Raw genomic sequence first — 23,147 nt, 5'->3', positions numbered from 1 at the left:
AAAATATGTACACCCTCCGGCCTTGTGTTTGATTCTATTGGATGATCACCATTTGTTGCTTAATTTATGGAGAGCAGTGTAATATATACAAAAATGTAGATATTTTAAGATAACAATATTTTCAGTTGATTTAAAACAATGTTGTCGTTGATTACAAAGTTTGTTTTACTGAACAAATTGACAAAATCCAATATTGTGTAATTATTGGTAGAGTAGTAAAGAAACATTATACAAAATACACCACAAAACACTGATTCTGAATGTTGAATCTGTTGATTGTTCCAAATCCAACGGTAAGTATTTCTGTTGAGAAAACGTTTTACATTTTCGGAGGGTGGTTCTCCAAAGGAGTCGAAATATATACCAATTCCATTTTTGTTAATGTACACAGCAACCCAATGACCATCAATATTTTCACTTGTGCTTGTATTAATAATTAAACCTGCTGGAAATTTTACTGATACCGGTAACTGGTTATCAGCATACACACCAACGAATTGAACAGCAGTTTTACAATCTTGAAGTATAATATAAATTATGTCGTCAGTCCACATATTTTTGCTCTCGCGTTTTTTCGCTGGAACAAACTGTATGTATATCTGAATAAATATTATTCAAACTAGGCGTTGGTATATATGGTGAAATGACACCTGACTGGTACCCTCTTAGTTCGTAGCAACGAATGTACTTGGCATACACTTTGCACTCTTTTGCTGCACAGCGAAATTCGACGAATCTATGCGATGGATGACAACAATTTTCAGCTGGAAATCCAAGCAGGCAAGCCTTCGGACAAAGCAAGTCTTCTAAATAGAAGATGGTGCGATGTAGAAGGTCTCCCAGGAAGGTACTCGATGCCATGCGCATACAACGCTGTAGCATGTTCTGTGTAGGATGTCAGTATGTTGGCTATTTGATTGTATTTTATATACCCATGATTCCATTCAAGACCATGTGAATTTTGAGATGCATAATTGTTTAACTGGGTAGAGGTCGATTCTAATTCACCGTACGGAAATGGTGGTAAAAATATCCAGGAGTCCGAACTAAAGTTATATTGACAAGTGCAAGCTCCTTGACTATAATTTCACTTTGATTGCCCTGGAAGGCAGTGAAATGAATAACAAATCTCATCCCGGCAAACACTCACAAAGATACTAAAATCTATTTTGTAAAGTCGGGATATATATTTCTGTTTTTGTCCACCTGAAATAGCGAATCAAATTGTGCGTAAATAACACATGTGACAGATGACGTCAAAGAATTTGCAAATTGTATTTTGAGAGTAACAGGCGAGTCACGTACCATGTCCCATGTATTGTCATTCAAAGAGTTTGTAGGCGAAAGAATAAACGCGAAGAGGGTATAGCCTAGAGGATAATCTTTTCTAGCAATACAATTTCCACTATTACAATAATACATTCCAGTTCCAGAAAACAATGTATAGTAGCTTTGAATGTAGTTATTTTTTGAAAAATTTGGTGTTAGAGGGGTGGAGGGATAAAATTTGGAGCCGACTTGTAGCTGTAGCCGGTTAATGTTGAAATGTTCAAAATGAAATGGATTCAAGTTGTTTTTTCCATTGTATGCAGCATTCGAAACAAAGCCAACAACAAGAGCTTTTGGAACATTACCCAAAAATAGATTATCTATGTTATAAGAAGTTATATTTTGAGGAATGGTGTGAGTAAGAGTTTCTACTCTTGTGATAGGTAATTTAGCTGTTTCACGCTCCATTCTAGTACTGAGTTGCATTCCAATATCGGGAGAAACAGTTATTCTCCGAACCCATAAAGTCACATCTTCTAAATGCACAAGATAAGACGAATTTTCAGCATTCATTAAACAAAAGGAATCTTTACTTCTATGAAGTTTCACGCGCATTCCCACTTTATTGGGCAAAACACGGTCCAGTCCTACAATATCTGCATGTATTCTTCCATACATGTCAAAAGTAGCACTGTTTTTAGCGAACTGGGCACGAGATGTATATCCGGTATTTCCATTTCCCAGAGTGTTAAACTGTCCAGGTGTATCTTTGAACCAGAGCGAAGATGTTAAATGTGTTTTTTTGGCGTCATTAGAAAAATTCAATAAAGTTTCAAAATATGCTCTGTAGGGGTATGAACCTGAAGACGATGTGATCAGTTTGTCATTAAGTGAAATATCAACTTGATTGAAAAGAGAATGCAAAAAATTATTGACAGGTGCAACATTGTCTGAATCGTCAAGATCCTCACCATCAGATTTTGTAATTTTACACTTTACGTAAAGATAAAGGTATCCAGGATGAATAAATTCACCAGTTTCACCTAGAATATGAAATTCTATAGGTCCCCCTGAAGTTAAAGTAGATATAGGTCGATACTCTACATTATCTGTATGCTCAATTATGGTTTGTGTCATAGGAACTGAAAACAAATCAAAATCGCTTGTGCAACATGGTTGACTGCAAGGATGAATGTTAGACATGGTCGCTCAATCAAATATGTCCTTTCTATGTCTACGACGTTTAGCCGAGTGTGACTGTAGCGAAGGAGGCCCTATTTTTATAGCTTTTCTTTTGACTGTTTTTTTGTTTTTGTTTTTCCATTACCTGATAACAACTGGTTAATTTTTTGTTCTGCTTTGTCACGTAAATTTTCTTTGGCCTGTTTTATTCTTACACGAACTGATTCCTTGATAGGTTTATTTTCCAACATGTCACCAGCAACTTGCATTCCGGTACGCAATACCTGACGTCCCACAGTTTTAGCAACAGGTTTTAATATAGGTAGAGCATATCTAAAAAGACCGCGAAAAAATCCCCCAAGACCATGACCCTGTTGGTACACAGGACCAGCGAAATAGGGTATTCCACGACCTGTTTCTCGATGTTTCATGACCGTTGAAAATGAAGTGTTATGTTCACTGTACCAGATTGAAATGATAAATATCGACCTGCATGGTCCTTTAAAAGGATTTCTATTGTATTGAAACAAAATTTTGACAATGGTAAATAATGCATAGGATTGAAACAAACAGAGTATGTTCGACCATAGTTAACATTTTCTATGCTGGCTATACGCAATAATGGAACTTTACTGTCTCCAACCAGTTGATACTGTATAATATCGGTGTACACAAACACCTGCTGAGGATATCCAATATTCAAGTATGGACTCCGCGATCCATTGATGTATTTTGTGATGTTAGTGTACGGTTCATATCCCAACTGTAGACTCAAAACTGGTGAAAATTTAATTGATTCTACACGGAAATCGTGACTACAGTGTATATTGTTTGATAATTTGCGATATGTGAATCGAAAAAGATCTGTTTTTTTATTGATTTGTTCCAGCACACTATCTACAGTGTGATAATACCCAGACGGAATTTCGAATTTGTGGGCCTCATAGAGATTTTCTTCGAGACGCAAATTATACCAGATGATATTTTGATCTTCGGTAATATTATAACATGTATTGGGTATTTGAATTTCGGCTAATGCAATTTTCCAATCAGACTGTTTGAGACGAACTTCGCTTTCCACCATATTCACGAAATGTGATGTTGTGTTATGAGGGAAATGTTTGTGCGAGCCATTCGAAGTAAGAGTAATGTAAAAATCATTTTCTGTGCCTTCACTGATCATTTTCCTGTTTGCTTGAAATGTAGCTTAATGTACGATGAACCGAACCGAAATGGTAGATTTTCCCATGTATGTCCCTTTAAGTCTATCTCGATTGTGTCAAAGTAGTGTTTTTCGACTTTGATATATCGTGGTATATCGAATGCAAAGTTCTTATTTCGACCATAGGTATAATGATTGATTCCGATTTTTCGTAATATATGACCATGCAGTTGAGGTTTTACAATGTCTACGCAAACATTAATCTCTTGGGGGAGAAAATAATTCAAATTACAAACATAAGGTGCTTCTTTGTAAAATAAGGGTTCGTGATTCACCGCAACCACCACAGGTTCTTCTGTTTTTGGTATATTTTGAGCATATCCGAAAATACACATTAAAGCAGGTGTTACACCTATCATGATTTGCTGAATGGACGTGTCAGTTTTAACAAATACACGGTTTATGTACTCGTCATAATGTATGAATTGTTTCATTTTTTCTGGAACACAATTCAGAATATGTTGAATAGATGCATAAAAACCAGCAGGAATTTCAACTCTTTCTTGAATAACTTCCGAGTTGTCTGTGCGCACCGCTTTGATAATAATCTGTTGATCTGTTGGCACATTATAAAAACTCCATGTACAACTACATTCGGCAAGACCGACCACCCATTTAGAATCAGTGAGATCAATAGGGTGAGCTAATTTTGTTGTATAACAGGTCGTGGTGTTATTTTGGAAAATATCGGAGCTTGCATTAGACGGGAGCGAGAGATAAAATTCATTCACACGCTCCATCACAAAGCTAATAAACTACAAACACAATGTGTCACTCTTCTTAACCCAAGAATTGAAGATATTTGAGTAACCGAACCATTTTACATAGAGCCAATTACCTTTTCTACGTAAAATTTTCTCGATTCTATGGACAGTATTTTTATTTACGTTAATTTTCTGTAACTCTTGTTCGTAAAAAATACCTTTCACCATTTCACCGTTCCAATCTTTAATGTGATATGTTACCGGATTTGATTTTATGCATTTGTCTACAATAAAAATTTCCCGAGACCATTTTGCTAAATAACCTTTCTCAAATTTCATTTTTGTTTTTTATATTCGCACATAATCGCCCGGCTTAAATTTGCTACTTTTTCGAAAGTTTTTCTTTGATCCGTATAATGTATACCATACTTGATTCATATTTTCATCGCTAACTTGTGCTGGTGCAACTTTGATAGTTGAATGTTTAGAATTATTGTAACTTTGAACTAAATCTTGCAAAATATGAATATATTTGTAACTATGACTTGCTGTAAAATACTTATAAATTTTTTCTTTTATTGTACGAATAAACCGTTCGCATATCGCAGCTTTCATTTCCGAATAAACACTGTAGTGATTTACATTGTATTTTTTAAATATAGTTTTAACATGTTTATTGTAAAACTCTTTGCCGAAATCTGTCTGACAATTTAACGGAACATTTTTGTACATGTGCAAAGCTTTCTCCACTGCTTTTGCTATAACGGGACCAGTTTTGTTCTTTACCGGAATGCAAAATGCTAGTCTGGAAAATATGTCTATAGCACACAAAATATATCTATAACAACGATTGAATTTTGCAACATTCTGCATATCGGCTAAATCCATTTGCACAGTTTCGAAAGGACCACTAGCATAATATTGTTTTCTGGGAAACTTTTTATATGCAGGAGCATGCAAGGTATAAGCATCTTGAGATTGTAACCAATGTTTTATTTTAGCTTTGGAAATTTTTTCTTTGGCTGCTTTATACAATTTAGACGCATTTGATAATGAAGCTGGATTTGTATACACATAATAGAGTTGATGTAATTTCATGTTTACTACTAATATTTATATTCTTTCCACTTTTCAAAAAAAGATAATGGTGACAAAGCTTCCCTTCTTTTTGGTGATAGTTTCGATAGTGCTGCAGGTCCAAGAAACTGGTGTGGAATGTTCATTGAACGAAGGATTCTGACAAACTGATCAAGTCCAACAGGATTTTGACTTTTTCTTCGTTGCCTAACCACATCATTCACTAAATCTACAATATTGGAATTGGGATATATTTTACCGTACATAGTTACGGTGCCCGTTGTATCCCAAGATATATTGTGTGAACTTAAAACTTTTTTTAGCAATAGCTCTGTATTTTTTCGAAGCATTATTGGAACTGTTTCAATAATTTCAGAAATTGGTAATGTACCGGGATTGCTTTTTATAGGTTGGTATTCCTTTGTTTCAACCGCTTCGTGTTCAACAATAGGTATTTCTAAAGGTTTTTGTGCATGAGGTACAGATTTTAAATATTTGTCCAGTGCTTGTTGGTACAATTTCCATTTTTCATGAATATTTATATCGTTTCTAGATAATACATGGTGCATTTCAGAATCGAGAAGTGATTGAAAATTTTGTACTGATTGGACAGAAGCTTGAACTTGACCGACTACATCTTCTGGTACAAGTATAAGTTTCCTTAATTGCGAACTCATGATCCACCACCACCACCGGCGACGGCACTTGCAATAGCGCTAATAATAGGTCCAAGCAAGAAAGGTAAAAAACCAGCACCTTTACGCAGTAATAGATTACGTTTCTTTTTCAGAGACACACGTTTTTGTGCTAAAGCACGCAAGATGTTTTTATGTCTTCGCAATCTATGTTTCTGACGATCCGATAATTTAACATTTCCTTTTATAGTGTTGTTAGCAACTTGAGAGATAGTACGTATGACATCTCCAGATGCCTGTTGTAGCATAACTTTACGTTTTTTGGGTTTACATTTACAAAGTGCGCGAAGCACATGGAAGTGATGTTTCAACTTCTGCATTTTTACTAGAACTGAATATTAAAGGCTTTGAACATGTCTTTTTGTTGGGCATATACATGCATAGTTTCTCCCGGGAAAATATTTTTGCGTATTCGCAAGGCATCAGGGGTAGATTGCGTCATATCGAATAGTAAATATGTGTGAGGATCACGCGTAGCATCTTCAAATGCTTGAACCACAGATTTGCTAAGATGTGGCATAATCTGACGGGCAAGATATTGAATTTGTAATTTATCCCTAGGATTTTTGAAGCAAATAACATAATGTGCATTTAGACTAATATCTCTTGCTCGCTTACTTTTTGGGAACAAATTTTGCAAAATAAAAATAACAGTTAAACTTTTATGATGAGCGTATTTTGTGAAGAGATTAGCCACATCATCGTTCGTTTCACCCATGAGGTCGTCAAGAATAATTAGACTATTGTTTTGAATTTCAAAGCTATCCATATTGGGAATTCCTGGATGGAACCGTATATTTTGACTGTTTGTTAATTTCGGAATCCCAGCACCATAGCACCATATAATTTCGTTAAATTTTTGGGTGAACATTGAATTACAATTTGATAACAACTTATGTGTGAATTGTGTTTTTCCGGCCCTGGACGGACCACTGATAATAATGGTACACGGGTGATTGAACGGAAGCATTATTAACCACTCAGCAAATACAACAAAAATCATTGCCTTTTTATACAACTGACGACCAAAAATTGTTCATGCAAGCCAATCAAATACCCCTCTCTCTCTCTCTCTCTATCTCTCTCTCTCTCACACACACACACACACACACACACACACACACACACACACACACACACACACACACACAAACGCCCCCTGTATGTTCTCTCACTGTTTCACATATCCATAGGGCACGGTCATCCAAGACTCCTTCTCCGCGATCGGGTCCAGTTTTCGCCGCTTACTTTTCACAACTTGATGTGTTTTTTTCTCGGCGCGACTTACTATGCGGAACCCATCGAGTCGTGCTATCTTCCTTGGTTCCTCCAAGACTTCCTTAGACAATGTGCCTTTTACTAAATTATAAAAATGCTCATAATTGACAATTAATCTTGCTCTGTGATTTAGTGAGACCCCTCTAATTTTGTAAACATATCGCAATTCCCCGCTGGTAAGATTCCGCAATTTGTAGGCATAGTTCTTGGGACCAAGTCCTATAAAACTTACAATTTCCCACCCCGCATCAACTTCGTCGGTTAGATCGCCAAGGAAGGGACCACATTGCAAAGGGGGCTCCCTATTTCTGTCCACCGTCATAAGCAAACTGTCAGTGTCGGTGTACAGTAAGCGGTCGGGCTCTATTTTCTTTAGCAGCGTCCATAATTTTACACGAGCCCAGGATGTTATAAATGCTGCTAGAATTATGTTTGAAAACTGGTTTGGGGTGTTTTTGTTTTGAATATCTTTGTATGTGAGTAAAAGTGCACTCTGCCCGATAGGTATAACCGTTTGAACTTCGAACTGAGTAGAGTAAAGGTAACTGAAAAATGTTTTACTGTCTTTAACAATAACACTTTTTGCTAAGTCTGTTCTCTGCCCAAATTTTCCATACAAAGAATTCAAGAATAATTTTGCAATAAATCTTAAACCAGGGTTATGTTGAATTTTGTCTTCTCTCAGCTCGATAAGTTCATGACGCTTATATTCCGCAATGTAATTTAGGCGTTCCGCATCCGTTTGACACGAAGACGGAAAACCTGAATTCTCTTGTTTTATTCTAAGAAAATTTCTAACATATTTTTCAAAAAGACCCTCAGAGACTCCAGGTTCAGGTTTTAGAATTTCAAATTCCCAAAATTCCTCAATTTTTATAATTTTATACCCAAATTGCAATGACAAATGTAGCTCTGGGGTGCAGAATGTTCCGTGCAATGCGCGTTGGTCCTCAGAATGCGAGCAATCGTTTTCACTCAGTTCATCCATGCAGGTTCGACATAAACCGAACATAAGCCGCCCATTACTTGAGTGTGGTAGAATGGGAATATGCAGATTGGTTGGAGGCAAAACTTTGCATTTGACAATTCCATGTGTGTTTTCCACATCAGGAAATGGACCCATATGTATCTTGGGGGTTTTGACAGGCAGCGGTTTGGTACTCATAACATATGGGTACAAGCTTGTTACATCCAAATAAGATATAAAAGTGTCATGGCTGTCACATTCTTGGAGGGATTTGAAAACTTCAGTTCTGCCACCTCGATAACAATCTTTTGGGATCAGAGGTGTTTTTAAATTTAGACAGTGGTCTCTGATGAATTGCTGAATTTGTTTATTCTCTTTTACTTCTCTGTCCCAATCACATTCCCATTTCTCGTTGACGGTATACCCGCGTAATTCCAAGTACTTTTTGCGGGCCATGGTACACTCATATCTTCGTTCCATGGAATCACCACTATCATCCAAGGAACGATGGCGTTGCTCTCTGTAACATTTCGGACAACCGTGAAAGTAGCAGCCATTAAACGATAACAAATTTTGTGTACCTTTTTCAAACCCGTCAACCTTCTTACGCCCGACCCATTTTTCACCACCATTAGCACTATGAGAAATATTGCGCCCACACACTTTTTCCATATAGCTAAGCCAACGAAGAGCTTTAATAATTTGATTGTCACGTTCCCTGTAGCCATATGGAGGTATGATGGCGATTTTGTTTTCCTGTAAATAATGAGTTCTGTAAACTCTAATTGCAAGACTTGCAATTGTGGGGGCTACAATGAAAGGTTGCAATCCGCTAGTTTCCTCTTCAATCAAATTGGAAAACTTAATAACTGGGGCTGTCAAAATTTCTACATCGTTTTTGCAATATTCCCTCAGTTCTTTTTGAAAATCGAACTCTTTGTTTTGTGAGACACACTCTTGGTGCCATTTAATAAGCTCTTCCCGATCATCGGGGTTTCGACTGTCAGGATCAAAATATTCAAGATCCGGGAACGCACCTACATAGTCTTTATGGTCGGGCGTATTAAAGAGATACGGAAACTCGCCCTTCTTCATGTATTTTTTCAGGCCTAGGGTTTTTGGGAGTTTGGATAATTTGACCCCTAAAAATAAATAAGTATCTCTGAAAGTAATTTTTGGTGTAGCTTTCATCTCAACAATCTGATGTCCCTGTGTTATAACTGAGGGAATTATTTTTTTGTTTCTCGAGCAACGCCCTAGCCGCAAATATATTGTCGAATTTCGACCCGTTGTGAGAGAGAACAATAATTTTCTGAAACTTCTCTCTCGGCTGTAAAACATATTCAATAAATCCCTCCATACTATTAAATTCATGGGTACGTTGCTTGCATTCTGTACAGAATGTAATGTCATCGGAATCCTTACAAGCATGACATCTTTGCATCGCTATGACCATGTTGACAACATGCTCACGTTCTCCTTTTTCATTGGGAGGTTGAAGCATTGTCTCCACATCATATACAATATAAAGATATCTCTCAATGTGTTTTAAGTTTTCCTTTTGGACAAAACATTCGTGCTCTGGACCAACATGCACACAACACATTTTGCAAAAATGCTCATCACATCGGTGTTGAACATTCTTGCGTTTTCTTTTGTCTACCAGAACAAAACAATCGGTGCAAAGTTTCAGTTGCTCACATACAGATTTCCCACGCAAAGAAGCAGTCTTATGTTGATTGTAACATTTCAACAAAGGAAAATTTCTATTGCACTCTCTACAGTGGTTTTCTGTGGTTTCGACGGGTGGTTCGTGAATTTGTTCGCAATAAGTACAATTATACTTACACTTGTGCGATTCTTTGGAATTGTAACCATCCAAGCACATTGGACAATAATATCTAAAATTTAAAAATGACTTTATAGCCAGGATCGGAGAATAATGTTTACTCTCGAAAAGAATAAACAACTGTTTTGGAGCATAGTTCCCCTGAAAAATAATCTCAAAAGTTCTTGTGTGTTCGCTTTGTTTGTACACTACAATTTGGTACTCTGGAGCAAAGTAAGTCTGAAATTTCGCCACATCCTCCAGAGTACAACCGTTTTGCGCATCAACCTCTACACCTGCAAGCCTGCTTAATTCGATGGCCCTGTTCTTTTGTGTTTTTCTGCCTGGGTTTTTAAGGTTTTTTAAGTAAATTCAAATCTTTATCTGCCTGCGCCTTTGCTATGACCAGAGCTCTTGGAAGACAGTATACATCTTCCTCTTTAATCTTAAACAAGCACTTTTGGTGTTTCATACCATCGAATATTTGATTCAAAGGCGCATACTTTATTAAGGCACGGGCTCTCCCTTTTCCTAACTGAGGATCAACAATACAAATATTAAAGGTGACCCTGTCGGCTACAAGAAAGTTCTCGTTAGAATTGAGAACTTTTTCAATGTGCCTGAACATAATCTCGGTGTTGAGATTCTTGAGCCTCCGCATAGGAATGAAAAGAGGTCTTTGAATTATGCTGGCGGACGACTCAATTTGCAGACCGACATGTGACTCAGGGACTACGCCACTTAAGACCTCCTCGAGCACAAATTGGAAAAGGGAATTGACATATTCCCGAGGATCATCAAAACGATAGTTCCTCGGCTTTACCACTACTATCCTACCTTCCGTAGAAAACTTTGGAAAGTAGTGCGCCTCTTCACCTACAATTTCAAAGCTACCACTGTCTGTTTCGCCACCCTCGGTTTGGGCACCAGAACCGTGTTGCGGGACTTTGAAACAGACATTGGAGGGGCCAGGCTGTGGAGAAGGTGATCTAGCATCCAACCGTTGGTTGGATTGACCTTCGTACAGTTTCCATCGCTTCGATTAAAACATCGTCTTCATCGGACAGAATGGGAGATGGTGGCACAACAGCTTGTTTTAACCACTCTAACATTTTATCGTCAGAGGGTATGTCATAGATTGGTGACCTGGGTTCAAATCCTGATGCATCTGGTGTTCGATTTTCCACAGCACCAACAGCAGAGCGTGGGGGTGGTAAATTTGGAAAGTCGCGATCCAAGTTAAACAACTCTGCTGCTGCCATGTTGTTACCATTTCCATTCCTTTCATCATCATCATCATTGTGTCCGATGTTCCTAAATTTCTCTATATCCTCTTCGCGGCGGCGGTCTCTAGTTTCATCCCGTTCAATATTTAGTTCCATATATTTCCAGAATGCTTCAAAGTGATATTTCTCATCACGAAACATTCCAGCCATATACAAATCTAAAATAAACAAGGACGAACAACAATGATCTAAAACTTGACGTGGTCTTGAATGGAATTTCCGGGCAATAAATTTCAAAAAGTTACTCACCGCTTCCTGGGAGACCCCCACACGCTCCTCTTCGCGCACGGCCCTGGATAGCAGAAACAGAGCTTCCAAAAGTTGCCTCTCGCTTGCCTGCTCGGGATTCTCAATTACATTGTTTGCATTGGTGGCCATTTCCCTGAAAAATGAAATCTGGATAAGTCTCAAAGTATTTTTTTTCTTATTTTATAAATTTACTATATATAATAGAATTGCTATCAATATTTTTCCCCCACTGTAATTTGCATTTAGTCAACTACCCCCTCCCCCCCCCCCAAAAAAAATTATCCACGCAATATTAAATCCGTGCCCGATGCGTGTGTGGCGATATGGTTTCACAGCGCCACACACGCTTAGAAATACTCACGAAAATTTCCGCAAGGGGGGGCGCCCTCTTCGAAATTTCCGTGAAGGTACATACATTTACATGGTTGACACAATATTATATTCCGATGCACATAACCTTGTGCCAGAAGACAAGATTCCCAAATATCTTGCCGTCTGGTGAAATGATTAGCACAGGGATCCTGGGTTCAATTCCCGGTTTTTGTATTTTTGTTCTTTCATCAATTGCATCATATCATCACTTATCCTCACCGTCGCGGTTACCCAACGGTAGAAAGAAACGACATTAGATTACAAAAGTTATTTTTTAACAACGCTGGCGCGCCAAAGGGGTCCCTTGTTCGAATCCCGAATTGGGTAAAAATAATAATTGTAAATGTCCCTTCATCACATCATCACTCATCGTCGCGTTTAGCCAAAGGTAGCAGAAAACTAACATGAAATTAAAAAAAATCTTGGTACACATCAAAATAAATAATCTTAGGTTCGAATCGTAAATGTGCAATTTTCTTCAAATTTCTCTGTTTTGCTAAATACAAATACCTATCTCTTTCAAATAACGCTAGCTTCTTGGGTAGTAAAGAAAAATCCTCACTGTAATACAAACTGTTCTATTGTGAATGTAATTAACACATTTCATTTTCCACCGCCCCTCAATACGCTCAGCAGTAACCTCCGAAGCACCATCACTAGTTTTCATAGTAATAAAATAATTATACGCACTACGCTGTAACTGAAACTATTAAAAAATAAAACAAAAAATATTGTTCTTGTTTAAAAATTACTTACCGCTTCGTATTATCAAATGCACTTCAAACAAAATAGAAAACAGGATCCGCACGAGTAATCTGAAAAGAAAAAATAATATTAGTGTTTTCGGCACATTGTTCAATTAATCAAAACTCTAATAAATGTAAACAGATTATCGTATGCAACAAATTGTATTTGAAAATTATTTACATGCATTGCCAACATTCTTCCAGGCGGGGAAGTTAGCTACAAAGCATAGAATTCAAGATCGTTAAAAATGTCGGACCCCGTGGTCGAGTGGTTAACACATCGCGCTCCGACGCTAGGAGTCCCGCTTGGGCATAAATGTTTGTGAATGTCCATTCATCAATTTTTCATCCCATCATCACTCATCCCCATCATCATAAATTAGCCAAAAAGCACAAAACACAAAGTAAAATAAAGCAAATCAATCAACCAATGAAAATGAAAATCGTTAAAAATAGTTTGCGTGCTACAATGCCAAAAGAATCTTTAAATCCTATTTTATGTTTGACTCTTGATACTCGATGATACAGTGATAGTTGTGTTGTGTGTCTTGGTGTAGAAACATTGCACACGCTATATACAATCTACATTTAATATATATATATAGATCCAGTCACAATTATCCTATGCGAGCATAAAATAAACTTAATAAAACAGTTTTAATCTTGTCAACATTCAGCCTCATCGTCGCGATGTATTCAAGGAATTCTCTGTGTAGAAAAATATTGCATACTGACTCGTTTTTTCAACTTAGCAGTAATGAATGCATAGAAATAATATAAATATATTCATTGCAATGTTCACTGAATCATTAATTAAAATAAAATAGTGTTCTTTTAAAATTTACTTACCGATTTTTTATTTTCAAATATGCTTCACACAAAATAGAAGGGCGATTCTGCAGTGCTAATCTGAAAAGAAAAAAATAATATTAGTGTTTTCGGTAAATTTTTCAATTCATCTTTGCTCTAAACTAAAATCACAACAGGCCTCCCCGATGGCGTAGTGGCCGCACTCCGCGACGAGGCGAGGTAGAGAGCAGACGTGTCTAGCGAGCGCTCCCGAACTTTCGTCAAGTAGAGTATAACCAACACGCGGAAATTGTTTCTACAGACAGGTGAATATTATACTAACAGCAGAGTGAGCAGCTCAGTACCAGTGACGTTAAGTGTACGTATTTAATTTATGCGTCATGCCGGTCAAAAGGTTAAATACTTTGCAATTTTCCTTCGCCCGTGTGCAGCAAAGACCGACCACGCTCGCCATCCATGAATGGATGAGAGATGTAGTGAAATTGCGCGTTCCGGACGTATTGAGTATCGAAGTAGACTTTGTAAAACACCAAGTGTTTGTTAAATTAAGCACCGAACAATTTTGCACGGAAATAATAGCACGTAGTAAAGGAACCTTTGTATTCACAGACGAAACGGGAGAATACGATATACCAGTACATAATGCAGACAAACCTGTCACAATCGTTCGTATTCATCTAGTGCCCATGGAATTACCAGACAGTGCCATAACAACCGCAATGTCCAAATACGGAATAGTACAAGCAGTACGAGATGAAGTTTATTCCACCACCCTCCCCTACCCAGTCAGAACGGGCAGGAAAATAGTACGCATCATCCTACAAAAACCGGTGCCATCTTACATACAGTTAAATGAAGAGCGTTGTTGGACTACTTATGAAGGACAACCTAAACTCTGTTTTAGATGCAACGCGCAGGACCACTTACATCATCAGTGCCAGAATAGGGTGGCAAGGCCGTCACGCACTGCTGGATACGCTGCAGCGGTGGAAAATACACTCCCCAGTTCTTCACACCCTCCTAGGGATTCAACTGCTCACGACCAGGATATCCGAACCATTTTACCAGTACCGGCATACCGACAGGCTACACCAGACGACCACAAGGAACAACACGAGCAGATGGAAGTCACTGAAGACAACGAGACCAAGGTCAGTACTACGATCTCCAAACCCCCACAGTTAAATCCGCAAGAAAATAATGCAAGTGATGGGAACAAGGAAAGTGTGCACGAAAGTGCAAGTGAAAGTGTAAGTGGGAACGAATCTATAGTTCCACCCACCCCATTCGACGTCCCGAATCAAGACCCCCAAACTCCAACAAGTTCGATGTTCACAGCAGCAGAATTTCCAGCACCTATCCCCAAAAAACCCCGCTCACGATCCGCCAGGGATGCGAGGAAAAATGCAACAGATCACATGACCTTACGTCCGAAGAAACAAAAAAAGGATGACGTGGTAAGTACAGCAGTAGAAGTACAGCTTAAGCCCAAGAGAGGAAACCCAATTCAACCAAACCCTTTTTTAGGCAAAGAGGAAAAAAGCTTAGAACTAATAGGGGCAGGGACACATAATCCAAGTGATACAGAAATGCCTACAGTTAATACCTCAGGTAGTGAAGACGAGATATGAGTGAGTATGATCAGCGTCAAAAGTGGAACAATTGCAGAGCATAAAGTAAAAAAAAAATAATTAATGCATTGCCTAAATAAGATCCTGCCAACCCTAATGTACACATTTACATTAGCAACGATTAACCTTAACAAATCACAAAGTCAGAATAAACTAATGGCGTTAAATGATTTTCTGTCACAGTCGGATATTGACATCGCCCTCCTCCAAGAAGTAGGCATTGACAATTTTTCACCCCTGACAAGGTACAAGGTTCATAATAATTTTACCGACACATATCAAGGCACAGCAATAGCGGTGCATCAAAGAATTGAATTACATAATGTCTCCCTGCACCCATCAGGAAGATTAATAAGTGCGGAACTAGGTCCCTTGTTTTTATGCAATGTATATGCGCCTTCAGGAAGTCATAATAAGCAAGAAAGAGAACACTTCTTTTCGACAATCTTAAGTCCAGAATTAACATCGCATACACTAAATGCGTTAGTGGCTGGCGATTTTAATTCCGTCCTAGACAGGCAAGATCAACAACCAGGTTATAATTTCTCCCGCGCACTCTATGATTTGACAAAAGGTTTACAGTTAACAGATGCATGGAGTTGTAAAAATAGAGACCAACCAGGATTTACACATTTTACAGCTCAAAGTTCTTCACGCATTGACCGATTTTATATAGCGAAGGGTTATAACGAAAATGTACAAAGTGTAAGTTTGTTCCCCGTGTGCTTCAGTGATCATAGTGCCTTAATTTTAAAAATAAATTTGGAACAAAACAAATCACATATGGGAAGAGGATACTGGATGCTAAATTGTTCCGTATTGGCGGATAAAAATTATGAACTGTTAATAAAAGACACTTGGCAGGAGTTAGTTAGGCGTAGATCACCCAGTAAGACTCTGACAGATTGGTGGGAATTCATTGTTAAACCAAAATTTCGTTATATTAGTAAAATGTATAGTATAGAAAAAAGTAGAGATTTTAACAACATGTATAATTTCTATTATGCCGTGTTACATGACTTACAAAGTCAAGCTTTACAAGGTCATGTAAATAAGCCTTACATTAACGAGATTAAATCAAAATTACTTTCCTTACACCGAAAAAAGAGAAGTATCGTAAAAATCAAAAGCAAAAAGTTACCCTTGGATAATGACGAAGAGGCAAATTTATATCATATTTTACAAGAGCATAAACAGGTTAAAAGTCACCTAATAACAGAGATAACAGACGCTACGGGACAGGACACAACTAATCCTAGAGTAATTCAGAACATATTTTTACAGTATTATTTAAGCTTAATGGGTCAAGCTTACAATCCCTTACAAACAGAGTGGGACTTCGCAAACCATGTGACAGAAAGACTAACAGAAGAAGAGCGAACGGAAATTAGTAAACCCTTTACGAATACCGAAGTAAGAAATGCAGTTTTCAAAGCGGCCAGAAATAAATCAACGGCAGAGGATGGCCTGCCCTCAGACTTTTACCAAACCTTTTGGAATCTCTTTGGGGATGTTTTCACGCAATGGGTTAATGAGGTATTACAGAGTGGGAAATTAGGGTCCTCAAGTCGAACAGGAATAATGGTTTTTATACCAAAAAAACTTAAACCCAAAGTGGTTTCTGATTACCGCCCGATTACAATTCTAAGTAGTGACATTAAGATCATTAGCAGATGCTTAAACACCCGCCTATTTCCTTACATGCACAAACTCATAGGGGACACCCAATATGCATGTAATCCGCAAAGAACGATTCATCATTTATTGCAAGCCATACGTGACGTAATCATTACAACACAAAACCAGCAAGCTAGCAACGCAATTTTATCGGTAGATTTCTCACAGGCATATGATAGAGTTAGTCATAAATATATGTACAGTGTTTTAAAGGCTTTTGGTTTTGGAGACACCTTTATAAAATGGATACAAATTTTGTACGGAGACATTCATTTAAAATTAAAAATAAATGGGTGTTTCACGAAAACTTTCCAAATGAAAAGAGGGATTTTACAAGGCAGTCCACTTAGTAGTGCATTATATGTATTAACACTGGTTCCCTTACTTAAAAGAATACAAGAGATAAATGAGGACATTTCTGTCATGTCAAAAACGACACAAGTTAGTAGTTTTATGGACGACATTACATTATTTTTAAATAGCGAAAGGGATTTGGAGAATGCCCAACAATACTTGAAATATTTCGAAAATGTCTCGGGCGCAAAGCTAAATGTAAACAAAACGTTTTTGTTACCTTTGGGAGTCAACAACTTGTTTAGTAATAACACTAGTGTACGTGTAGTACAGAAAGTAAAAATACTAGGTATACAATTTTATGCAAATATTAGTGACACCATTGAGCATAATAGTCGGTTAGTAACCGAAAAAGTGATATATACTTTACGTGCAAATCAACTCAGGTTTCTTTGTTTGAAATCGAGAGTGAGATACGTAAATATTTACGCTCTATCGAAGCTTTGGTACCTATCCAAGACATTGACCTTGTCCGCGAAGCAAACAGCCAGGGTAAAGCAACAGGTTGGTAAATTTCTCTGGCATGATTCAGTTTTCCGTGTGGCTATGAGCGAGCTATACCTCCCGGAAAAGAGGGGAGGTATGAATCTAAAGAGTGTGGCGATACAATCAAAAGCTTTATTTATCCAAAGCGGTCTTTCAGCGATATTTTCTCCAACTGAATCCACCACGCAACGAATAATAATTACAATGTTAAAAGATGTACCATTAACAGCACCAATGGATATAAAAGTTATACCCAGAGAATTAGCGTTTTATACTGAGTACGTCATACATACATTTTATAAAACTGTGAAACAAACTTATGATTGTCCTTCTGTTAAACAGATTTACAGAGAGCAACTTAACGCAAATATAATAACCGTTAGAATTGAAAAAGAAAATCCACAATGTAATTGGAAACAAATATGGAACAATGTAACGGCGAAACACATAACGAATAAGGCATCATCTATATGGTACAAAGTGATTCAACAAGTTATTGTAACGGCAGATAGATGTCACAAATATGGTTTTAGTAATTCTCCAAATTGCTATGATTGCCAAGCACCAGATTCGATTACCCATAAGATAACAGAATGTAAGAAAGCAGCCACAGCTTGGTCAAAATTAAGAACAATGCTAAGTAGAATTTGTCGTATTTCACCAAACCAGGTATCAGTAAAATACATTATTTTACCAGAGTTCCACTTGTTTCCAAGCACAAAGCAACAATCAGTTCAGTGGCTTATAGCACAATACTTAATGTTTGTATTTCCTGTGGGGAAAAATTATAATTACTTGGACTTTGGTTTAACTATAAGACAAGAATATCAACAAATGTCATTAGATTATAAGAAATTACACTATGCCAACTTTCTAAATGTAATACTTGAATAACATATCTGTAAGAATTGTAAAGATTTACTGTAATTGTTGACTAAAATGGAATAAAAAAAAAATAGTGGTAACGTCGTCGCCTTGTAATCAAGGGGTCCCGGGTTCGATACCCGGTGGAGGCACATGGCACAGTGGTTCGGATCCCACTTTAAACTGTAGGTCCAATCCCGATTAGCCTTCCTGTACATAAAGTGGACTTAAAACAACAAATCAATCAATCAATCAATAAAATCACAACAAATTTTATTTTGAAAGACATTCAGATGTCTTGCTACCATTCTCCGAATCGTAGCGGTTGGTTAACATAATACAGTGCCAAAAAGTTCCAAGTTCGCATCTTTGTGGCGTTTCCCACTCGTGGACCCTCACTGCGACCGATGTCTTATATTAAAATATCGGTCTAGAAACAGCACTGGTTCGGATCTTAATTTAAAATATAGACACAGTCCTGATTAAGCTATCCGAACATAAAATTATTTTTAAAATTAAAATTGTCATAATCATCATCATCATCGCGATTAGTCTAATAAAAAGTTAACAAAATGCACAAAATTCGCATTAAACTTTTATCTCAAATACACAATTCAATATTAATCAGTAAACATTGTAACAATTTACTGCAGTCTTACCTGTTATTAATTTAGAGATACAAGTCGGCAAATACAGCTTGCGTCTTCTTGAGCTTCTTTCGGAAATGTGAAAGTTGGTGACAATCATCTAATTTTATACTGTTGTCGATACAGTGGCTACTTCAACGTCATCAGTGCACAAAATTTTCCGCAAACACATTGTCCATGTTTGTCCCCATTATTAATCAGACGACACCAAATTTGGGGAAGTCAATCTTCCGAAATAGTGCGTCTCCCGTTAACACTTAAGGATATTAACAGACAATCAACATCAAAATAGAAAATACACTTCTTGTCAATGAACGGTCATAGATCCAAGAAAGTGTGCCATTACGGTATCTTTGAAAAACCTTCCTGTTAGAAACCAGTTAATGTACTGGAGAAAGGGTGTCACAGTCCTATTCTAGCATTTTGAAAACATCGGGCATTTCCTTGTTTGGAAAAATTCAGGACACAACAGTTCCACGGGGGATCAACTTTCTTGCTGATTCTTCCTATATTCTCAATAATCATCTTTGGTTTCGTTCTCGCCTTCAAACTGACCACCGGGCTCGACTCCCAAAAAAGCATGTTTTGTGTGAGTATTCTTCCATCAATTACCATTTACTCAACTCTCCCTCTCTCTTCCTCTTTCTCATTTTTCTCTTTCTTTCTCTCTCTCCCTCTTTCTTATTTTCTCTCTCTCTCTCTGTGTCGTGTGAATATTCTTCTATCAACTAGCACTTATTCAACTCGCTCTCGCTCTCTCTCTCTCTCTCTCTCACACACACACACACACACACACACACACACACACACACACTCTCTCTCTCTCTCTCTCTCTCTCTCTCTCTCTGTCTTTCTCATTTCTCATTCTCTTTTCCTGTTCCTCACCTATGATCTCTCACTCTCCACTTCTCTTTTTCTCCTGTTCATCATCTATGATCTCTCACTGTCTTTATTCTCTCTATCTCTCTATATTCCCCTCTTTTATCGCTCTCTCTCTCTCGTTATCGTCATTCTTTGAGTGGCTGGTGTCAAATGTCTACTCACAAGGATAGATTGTGCAGTCTAGCCGGTAATTTTACAATTTTAAGTCCATATTTAACTCCATATTTTGGTGAGAAAACTAAATATATTTTAACATATTTAGCACATTTTTACTACATATCCCTGGTTATGAGTAATATATTGCTTACCAATGAAATCAAATTTATGCTTATTAGTATATGGAATGATGCAACACATTGTTATGACGTAATACTTGATAGGTAAGTTCTTTAATTTTGTAATAATTTGTTGCACGAGATAGCACTAACAAGCGACCGTCAACAAAGTTAAATTTGGTTCGAATTTCACAAAAAATGACCAAGGCTTAAAATTTCAACGGCCACATAACAAAATATAAACTTAATATTACATAATCAATGTTTTAACTTACCTTCACCGCACAAGTCTCGGGCAACACTGAAAAAGAAGAGAGAAATGTTAATTTCTTTACACAATACATAGATGTCAGACTTAAAACCTTGAAGCAAAATGCACAGAACAGCAATAGTGTTTTATTTTACTTGAAATATCTAGCCTGCCGATAGGAAAAATATATCAAAGTTCAATTTTTTTCTAACTTTCAGTGCATATTACACCTACGGCAAAACACAGCACAATTATTTATTCACAATCACTATATACTCCTTATGAAAACATACTATTATTTACATTTACTAATATAACGCTATCAACATGATATAATCCAATTTAGAATTAGAGGTCCGTATTTGAAAATACCATAAATAAATAAGTTTTCATGTAATTCTTTGGTAAGTTTAGGATTTGTAAACTAAGCTTACATATTTGTTCAAGGTATCAAAAATATATTGGGTACTAGCAAAACTATCAGCATAATATTTCAACAATTGTTGCATTATACCGTATCAATCCCTAAGATTATATGTTTATTTTATAAAGTCTCTCTGAATGCTTCACGTTGACCAGGGCATTCACTTGTTTTTCTCAGTTGTCTCAGCCTCTGAGGCATGTAAACAATGCACTGTGTTGTGCTATGCAAACCTCCTGAGCTATTCAGGAAACAGGTAGTTTCTTCAGCCTATGGAGTCGGCGGTTTGCATAGAGGCAATTAAAAACACGATTCGGCATGGAGGAAGAGCTCGATGGCCTAGTGATATAGAGGTGAGACAAGCTGAGAGGGGACTGACTTTTAGATTGGAGTTGAGAAGGGAGAAGTGGTTAGGAGGACAGTAGGGCAGAAGTGGGACGACGCTCTGGTCGACAAATTGAGAAGCCAACAGAGGACTTCGTATATTCTATCCAGCCTAATTCATCAGATAGACAAGTAATTATCCTAACACCCAGCCATGATTCAGGTTCAAAGGTTCACAAAACCCAACGAGTGATCATTGTCTTTTCTGCAGTTTAGTTCCTTAATTTATTTGTACCTTTCGCATTGCCAAGCGTTAACTCGTCATGCCAATGACGAGTGCTCTCATCAGAGGATGAATGATGAGTAACTTACATCACCCAGCAATTAATTGCACAATGACTGGTTCAGATCCCATCATTCTTTAGAATGATACGATACTTAAAAATATACACTTATTTATGTACAAAATTAATCTTGAATAATTTATGTTGTATGTTCCTAGTTTAAAGTAACAATTCCAGTGTAAAATGTCAAACGGAGTATAAAATACATTGCTTTTGTATTTCCCCTCTCTCGCTTCCGTCCAAGTGACGTCACCAATGATAGCCAATCCTTTGCACAAGTCCCAAAGTGGTCCCCTCTGATATTTGTTATTATATCGAATCCATTCTCTATCAATTTTATATCGATCCATCCCAAGTAATAATAACGATAATTTAATTTAATTAAGATTTTACAATTTTACAGTACCAGAAAAGGCTAGGTAGCAAAATTATGGTGCAAATCCATATAACATGATCACATATGATCATTTACATTGGTTAAATTATGAAATTACATTGCATTTTAAATAGCTTTAAAGGGAATAAGTAATATAGTTGACCATACACGCAAGAGAATGTAAATGCAGAATACACAAATATATATAGGATAACTAGTATATTTTTTTATAAAATAAATACAATTACAGAATAACAACTGAACCTGTTCATTAGATTTTTATGTAATGTTTATCATCAATAAGCAAGTATTGTTTGCAGTAGTTCTAATAGTATTGATTGATTGATTGAGTTGGAGTTTTAAGTCCACTTTATGCACAGTAAGGCTAATAGGGACTGGACCTACAGTTTAAAGTGGAATCCGAACCACTATGTGCCTCCACCGGGTATCGAACCCGGGACCCCTTGATTACACTGCGCCATCGAGGAGGCCATTTCTAATAGTATTGAATTATGTTGTTATGTATATTGGTATGTTACAATTTTATTTAACCAATGCAATCTTATTGGAAGCCATGATCCTCTCGAGATGGTACTTGATTGGTAGGGTGAGAAACCCGGGTTCGATTCGCCGGCAATGTTGCTGCTTGATGAGGCTCTGGGGTTCACCCAGCCTGTAATAAACGGATGGGGTAAAGGCGGTCGGACCGTGGTGTAGTTTACATCACCTACGCAAAGGGTCAATATTGTGAATGTGAGGTTTTCAGGATCTGTGGTCCCGAGTTCGAGTCCCAATTTGGGTAAGGGCGGTACTTGTGAGTGCCCCTTCATCAATTTCATCATATCATCACTCATCGTCTCTCGGTTAGCAGAAACTCGATACTAAACAACAAATATAAAATGTACACTTACCGGCAATAAAAATGGAACAC

General features: G+C 37.3%; 1 protein-coding gene across 1 annotated transcript in view; it reads left to right on the top strand.

The window, feature by feature from the left end:
* The window catches only part of GstD11 (Glutathione S transferase D11), a 35,972-nt gene that overhangs the window by 5,682 nt on the left and 7,143 nt on the right, over positions 1-23,147 (top strand). The window lies entirely within an intron of this gene.

The sequence above is a fragment of the Lepisma saccharinum genome, chromosome 20 (assembly GCF_977018435.1).
Source record: "Lepisma saccharinum chromosome 20, izLepSacc3.1, whole genome shotgun sequence".
Lineage (NCBI taxonomy): Eukaryota > Metazoa > Arthropoda > Insecta > Zygentoma > Lepismatidae > Lepisma > Lepisma saccharinum.
Note: the sequence above shows the minus strand (reverse complement) of the source record. Positions and strands in the feature narration are given on the sequence as shown.